Genomic DNA, 8360 nt, shown 5'->3' with positions numbered 1-8360 from the left:
AATTGTTCATTACCGACGCTATTCAAAATATATCAAGGTTTCATAAATACTTAATATTATCAACTCTGCGTACCATTTTCAATCGTGTAGCTGTATTAAAGCAATTGTATGGTAGGTGCTTGTTGAGTCGTGGGTTCTTTTTGAGTCATGGGTATAGAGATCGCATGAAATTCCTTGATAGAACGTTCGCATATGATGCAGTTCGTTACTGAAAATGCTTTGACACAGTCACCATCGTTTTTCTTATAACAATGCGACACAAACATGTTAATATAGTACTTCTATTATTTGTTTACAAACTACATCGTATGTTGACTTTTTTTCCAGAAGAAATTAACCTCCCCTGCAATTTCAGTCATAAGTATAGCAAGCGAAGTGCACATTAATGTCTTAAACCACGTTTAAACAGTTAACTACATAGATACAAATCTGTTTTCTGAGACAACCATTCAGCGGAGCTTAAAGCACAATTAGAAGCTGATTAGTCTTTCTCATCATTATATACGGTCCGTGTATATACCGTATTTTCCTTTTTCGTGTTGAATTCGACACAACGAAACATGAAAATTAACGCATGTTAGTTCATATTCCGATTTTCTAATAACCGAAACACAAACAAAGTACGAAAACAAAATTAACTTCTTTATATCGTTTTTCGTTGTACTAATTATAAAACAAAATACAAAATGTATTTCCCTCTTCAAATTTCGTTTCAATCTTCATACAACGAAAATCAATGATTAAAACTTGGTCCCGTTTACCGTTCTTGGTATGATATTACGGTTTACAAAAAACGAAAAACGAGTGGCGCTGTTCAAAGATCTATAAATAAACATTTTTATTTATAGATCTTTGCTCTGTGCGGCTATTTTTGGGCGGTAACTCATTCGTGGCTTTTGCGCGTACTTTTTTACCTTACATAATAATAAAACACTTATTTCGATCAGCATGGCTTCTAACGTGCGTAAGGGAAGAAGACGTGGATAGTTTCAGTTGTTTTTCCAAATAATGTTTTTTTTTCCCAAATTGAAATGATCATACTCTGACATCTAAATGTTTCCCAACGTACTGGTGTTTCATGTCGATCCAAACGAATTGATAGGGCTATAATAAGCCTCTTATGACACTTCTTGTTCTTCGCCCTTATTCTATGCAAATTCAGTACTAATTTTACAAAACAAACTCGCTTTAGTCCGATAATCAGGGTGAGGTCCTTACATTTTAAGAGCTGTAATACCTCTTCCACTGAGTCCCGTATTCCAATTATTATTACCCCTTAGACCCGATCATGTTTCCTAAATTGTCGGTAGTGAATATAACTACAATATAATTGTTGCTATCAACTTGTAATGTGAAGATTTGTTATTGTCCATTCTAAGCGCGCATGCGGATTTAACAATTGTATTAAATGTGATGCTTATGTCGTGCCTTAGTTATAATGTATAATAATTTGTTTTGATTTTAATAGATCCACAGGGATGATATAAAATTATCATCAAACACCAACATTAAAATGAAGTAAGGGAATATATAACACGAGATTTTATCTCTATTAAAACAAGCAAACACTTTCATAAAGTTACTTGTCAAAATAATTATTTTTATGATGATGTTGACGATGGCAATGACGATAATGATGATGATGATGATGATGATGATGATGATGATGATGATGATGATGATGATGATGATGATGATGATGATGATGATGATGATGATGATGATGATGATGATGATGATGATGATGATGATGATGATGATGATGATGATGATGATGATGATGATGATGATGATGAAGATAATGATGATGATAATGATGTTGATGATGATGATGATGATGATGATGATGATGATGATGATGATGATGATGATGATGATGATGATGATGATGATGATGATGATGATGATGATGATGATGATGATGATGATGATGATGATGATGATGATGATGATGATGATGATGATGATGATGATGATGATAATGATGATGATGATGATGATGATGATGATGATGATGATGATGATGATGATGATGATGATGATGATGATGATGATGATGATGATGATGATGATGGTGATGATGATGGCGATGGCGAAGAGGAGGAGGAGGATTGTTGGTCTTTTTACTTACACAGTTATACGCGTATTTATGTATCATACATGTACATTCACGAGAAAGTGTGAATAATAGCATATGCTTTACGATATATTGTAATTATGCAATATTTGACACTAACGTTAAAGATAGCATTTAAATAATTCGGTTTAAAGCTTTACATCCATACAAGTGTACGTTAATTAACACTTTTTGCCGACTCGACATGAAACTTATTTTTCCGAACAACAACCCATCCTTATTTTCTGTTAAACTGTTACTTACCAACTGTTAAACCAATTCCCGTAATTGTGTTTCAACTTACACTCTTACTTTCCAACTGTTTAACCAATTTCCGTAAATTGACTTTCTACTTACACTCTTACTTACCAACAGTTTAACAAATTCCCGTAAATTGAGAAATCGCATAGCCTCCACTAGTTCAATTCAAATGTACGCTACTGCTTGATTTGATATCTTTGCAATCGAGTACATATCGTTTTTCCCTGTGGCTAAGTATAGCAGACGACAAGGCAGTTTAAAACAAACACTTATTGTGTCGATGATATAGTGAGACGAATAAGTGTTAACGTAAGTCAGTGTCTTGATATGGCGGTAATGTCGCCGGTTGAAATTAATAATTAGATGATGATGATGATGATGATGATGATGATGATTATGATGATGAGGAGGAGGAGGAGGAGGAGGAGGAGGAGGAGGATTGAATCAAGTAACTTAAAATCAATTCTAGAAACAGTGTGTGAAAGTTATCCTTCTTTTCATGACAAATGGAAAATTTATCAAATTAAAATGAGCAAAACAATACGGAGCTATTTTCTCTGGATTAAAAGCGATATGATAAAACTCACAGATATAAGATATTGCTCCAAAGAAACACACAATAAATGTGGAAAAATAGCACTCGTTATTAAAACTTGTGATCTTATTCGATGTCGGAAGACACAATCATCCACACAAAAGTGCAATATACTTGGCACTTTAACAATAAGCCAGTCATTCATTGTAGGCTTGACTTCTTTCTCATCCTATCTTCCTTGGTATATAAATTACCAAATATGGCATTGATATAAAACGGACCACTCATGTGTTGAGCTCACACTTCCGAAATGTATTGATATAAATAAAGAATGTAAATGAATCATTTCTTGAGAACGGAATTCCCAAAAAATAAAACTTTTTAATAGATCTTTATTGATTTCTTAAGTATTAATGAAATAAAATATTTATGAGGCAAAAGTGTCCCTTTTTAGCAAATTTATACTAAAAAATGAATCCGATAATGAAATAAAACACCGTTACTTTTTCAATGCACCTATAACAATATTACACAATGATGAAAGTTTATCCTACGAGGTTTATGTAAGTGTCGACGAATGCACTCAGTCGTTAGAAGACATATAAAATAAAAATAGTGCATGATCGATCGAGTTAACGGTAGAATATTGCAAGTTTGTTTGGAACAAACCTATTATAGTTGGTTATATAAACATGGATAATACGATACGGCCAGGCTTGCCTCATGTCTTTAAGGTAGTGCACCTCTAATGGGCACATATCCAAAAATAATCTAATTAATTATTTTCTTAATCAGCATCATTTCACTGAACTACATGCAAATTTGTAGGTAGGCTTTCCATGCTTTTTAAAAAAATATACCGATTTTTTTAAAACCACCCCCACGCTCGGCTTTTGTCCAGTTTATTTTCACCCCTGGGGTATATAAAAGTTCCATAATTCATTCAAATTTCCAAATATGGGCATGCAGTTGGTGTGTACAGATGCTGTAAAGGTGTTTAAAGTTTAAACAAGATGAAATAAGTATTCTTTTACAGACATTTATTTTTTACAAATTTTTTTCTATGGAAGAGCACCAAGAAATGTAAGTGATTTCAGCCAAGTAAAAATTGGGTCGGTTAAAAACAAAGTGTCATAAAATTCAAAATAGTATCATTTAAGTCATATTTTAAACTTAGTTTTTATAGAAACACTATATACAGCAAAAATACCAAGAACTAGACAGATTTACCGTTTACTTTTTGAAATAAAAATAAAAATGCAACATGCATGGTTCGTATTTTCAACAGTAAATCACCCAATTTCGCCAAAACGTTGTTTTAATTTTAATAATTGAAAAATGTGCATAAAAATTGCAACATATTTAACAATAAATATAGCTTATATGCCATATTAAATCAAATTACGTTAGAAAATAAATAAAACGCGTCGCAAAAAAGTATACGTCGTCGGCAGGATTCGAACCTGCGCGGGAATATCCCAAAAGATTTCTAGTCTATCGCCTTAACCACTAGGCTACGGCACCTAATAGTAGGCTCTTCAACCTTCGAAGAAATCGCGGGAAATCATTAGAGGTGCACTACCTTAAACGAATTAAAGGGACTGTCCAATGGATTATGGTCTGAACAAAATATAAAATTATTGTTTTAGATATTAAAAACGATTATCGCCTTTGATTTAAGGATATAAAAACTCAAAGCAGACTAAAGGAAGTATAACACAAACCAACACATAAGCCCAAGCAGATGGGAATTCCATATTATATTTCAAAAACGCCGCTCGACGTATACTGTCATTTATTTTTGGCATAGAAATTACATTATTTCTAAAGAAAGAGATTTAGCTTGTTGAGCAAATAATTGATTTTCATTGAATATTTTTGATAAACCAATAAAATATACTTCATATTTAAATCAATATTTTTTATTGGAAAATCACTTTTCACAAATACGAATATGCGGTCGAAAAGAATTCAAGATGGTTCGGACAAAAACAAGTGCTAGCGCTAAGACTAAAAAAAAACAAGAGATGCAAGGTACAGGCGTAATAAAAGGGAAAGGATAATAGACATTGGTATTCAGTGTGATCGATGGAGAAGAGTTAAAGAAGCTACTGGGATTGAAAAGGACGAGAAAATGATGGAAATATTCAGGGCTATAGATAACTTTTGGGGTAATCGAGTGATTTACCCCCTGTTTTTGACAACAATAGGGTTTTTGAAAATTCAATAGAGTTTAAGCAAAAATTTTCACCCCCTTATTTTGAGCTTAATTGGGTTTTTCATCCCGGTTTTTTAACTCAATTGGGTAATGTAGGGAATTACATATATAAAATAATAAAACATCTTCTAAGGTTACTATATTATTTATACAAATGGAATTTAAAAAGGTACCTTTACATAACAACAAACAATAACTGAATTCCCTTTCAAAGTTCATTCATTTTTGCGTTGAATAAGACCGAGTTCGAGGAAATCGCTATGTTATGGCTGTTCAAAGCGATGTACCCCGTTTTCGGGTCATTTTGAGTTGAATACCTTGAAAATGAAATTAGAAATCGGACGGGTCTACGAATAATTACAATACTACCTCAAAGATTGATAACCGCTTGAAAGACTGCCTTCTTTTCTTCATTGGACGGCATATAAACTATGCGGTACATTTTTGTACGGAAAATAACCAGTCTAAAAAATACGCCCGGTATTCTTAAGAATTGCGTTTCATGACGCAAGGTTTTTTACGGGAATTACGTTATTAAATTTGTATTTGCGTTTTTGTACGCTTTATTTTGAATTTAATTACGTTTTTGGTTATTTTAATTGCGTAATAACGCACGTACGCTTGTTATCTATAGCCCTGAATATTGATCGATGCGTAAGTCTTCTTCATTTTCAGTTTGTGTTTCATAGCTACTTTTCTATAAATTCCCGTAATTATTTTGCTATATAATGAACACGATTTGACTTACACACACACAAACCCTTATAAGTATAAAAGATTTGTTTTAGAAATGTACAATGCTTTTAAATTTCAGAACTACTTCTGAACTAGAGAGCTTCAACAATCATCTTTTGATACGCTCCAAACCAAAGCGAAATGCTTTCAGGTAAATAAAAAGTTAAATGTTTAAAAAATACACTTGTTAAAGTGTTTCTTTTTTTATTAACACATGCTCATTCATTGAACAAAGGAATTTATGCTCTTTCTTTTTGAGAATTACATTTTAATAGTGTAAAAATGATGTACCCTTTGTGACAAGTCTCGTAATAAACTGCCTGAATGACTAAAATATGAATATATTTTTAGCTCCGCTGTTCTCGGAGAAAACCCGAGGTATTGTCATAGCCAGCTCGTCGTTGTTGTGTCGTCAGCCAGCTGCTCGTTGTCGTGTTGTCCGCCGGCGTCGTGCTAAAACTTTTACATTTTGCTCTACAATCAAAGAGATTCCACCTACAAATTTGAAACTTCAAATGTGGATTCACCTTGATGAGTTCTACACGCCACACCCATTTTTCGGTCACAAGGTCAAAGGTCAATGTCCCTGTGACCTCTAAAAAAAAATTATGACAAGCTTTCGAAGCCTAGCGGGGCACCTGTAACGCGGTGCTCTTGTTTCATCATGTGATAGTAAAATTATTTATGAACAGGATTTTTGTATTTTTGTTCACAGGATGTTTAAACAACTAGTATTTAATCAAGAAATGAATTCTGATTATGAATATGTCAAGACATTGGTGTTGAATTAGTTCATATCTAGTGTAACATCATCAAAGTCCTAAAGGCAGATTTTCACATGATGAGTTGCATGATATTTTCTGAGTTTCATTTCTAAAATTATTTTTTTCAGCTGTGCAGGTGTCAGTTAGCAGCAATAGATTATTCAAAACACTTAAATTGTCCTGTTTTGTTGGACAAAGAAGGAAATGAGAGGTATTTATATTATTGTTTTCGCCCTGTATGTTGGTTTGTGTGTTTGTTTGCGTCAAACTTTAACATTTTGCCATAACTTTTGCAATATTGAAGATAGTAACTTCATATTTGGCATGCATGTGTATCTCATGGAGCTGCACATTTTGAGTGGTGAAAGGTCAAGATAATTCTTCAAGGTCAAGGTAAAAAAAACAAATTCAAGAGAAGTAATAAGCTTTAAAGAGTTCATCTGAACCTACCAAATGATAAAAAAAAAAAAATCAAAGTGGCGCAGTAGGGGAGATAGTGTTTCTGACAAACACATTTCCTGTTTTTATTAAATTTTGAATTGTAAGGATCAATTTACAGATTTATGATTACTTATTGAAAGTTTTTATTATTAATAATTAAATTGAATTTACAAACATGATGTATTTAAGCTCAAATTTGACACATTCATGTGATATGAATAATAAGTATACATTTTGCAAACAATGCTTCTGTCATAAAAGAACTACTGCAGCAAAGTATGCACTGAATCAGTAAATTTATATTATGGTTATATATTGTCTATAGATCTTTATTCTTTTGTTTTGTTTTAGCAATTGTCATTTCATTTTTTCAAACATCATGTCAGTTATAAAACAATCTTTCAGGAGAAAAAAGGTGTACTCAAAAGCTGCTTGTAATTGGAGCACAAGGCCTGTGAAAAAAACATACATAACCGGTTTGATCACTGAAGTTATAAATGAATTCACCATAGGCAAGAAAAGAATAAGTGGCAAATGTGAACAGCTGCCTGGAGACTCCAAAAGAATTAGGTCAACTATAGCCCCCGTCACCCCTCCACCTACATCAATACTTAGAGATCAGCATGTCTCTAGATTGAGAAAAGCGAAAAAATGAATTGTTGCCCAAGACGTGTTTGATATTCATTTGAAGTTGACGCAGAAGTTATCTTTGTTAGATAACTATTAAGTTTCACATCTTTAGTGTAAATATAATTTTAGAAGTGTTTTGAAAATGTACAATCTTACATTATGTTATAAATAATGAATGCTCTTGGTTGAACAATGCAATTACATTTTTTAGGAAGTTTTAATATTGAATTTAGCATAAAATATTTTTTTTATGTTATATTTTGTGCGTTTTTTATCAATACATTTTTATGCTCCCCCAAAATTTATTTTGGGGGGAGCATATAGTTGCCGCTTCGTCTGTCCGTCTGAGTGTCCGTCTGTGCACAATTTTTGTCCAGGCTATTTCTCAGAAAGTAATGACCGTAATTCGATGAAACTTAATGGGAAGCTTCACTACCAAGAGGAGATGTGCATATTATCAGCCGGTTCTCTTCAGATGATTTTTCACAGAGTTATGGCCCTTTGAAATTTTCCATTGTACATATTGTGCAATTCTTGTCCGGGCTATTTCTCAGCAACTAATGACTGGAATTCTATGAAACTTTATGGGAAGCTTCACTACCAAGAGGAGATGTGCATATTATCAGCCGGTTCTCATCGGATGATTTTTCACAGAGTTAT

At 32.9% G+C, this 8360-nt stretch overlaps 1 protein-coding gene across 1 annotated transcript in view; it reads left to right on the top strand.

Moving 5' to 3' along the window:
• LOC127850437 (uncharacterized) overlaps positions 1-8360 on the top strand; it is a 206112-nt gene that overhangs the window by 42053 nt on the left and 155699 nt on the right. The window lies entirely within an intron of this gene.

Source organism: Dreissena polymorpha, chromosome 11 (assembly GCF_020536995.1).
Source record: "Dreissena polymorpha isolate Duluth1 chromosome 11, UMN_Dpol_1.0, whole genome shotgun sequence".
Lineage (NCBI taxonomy): Eukaryota > Metazoa > Mollusca > Bivalvia > Myida > Dreissenidae > Dreissena > Dreissena polymorpha.
This window is presented reverse-complemented; position numbering and strand designations above follow the sequence as displayed.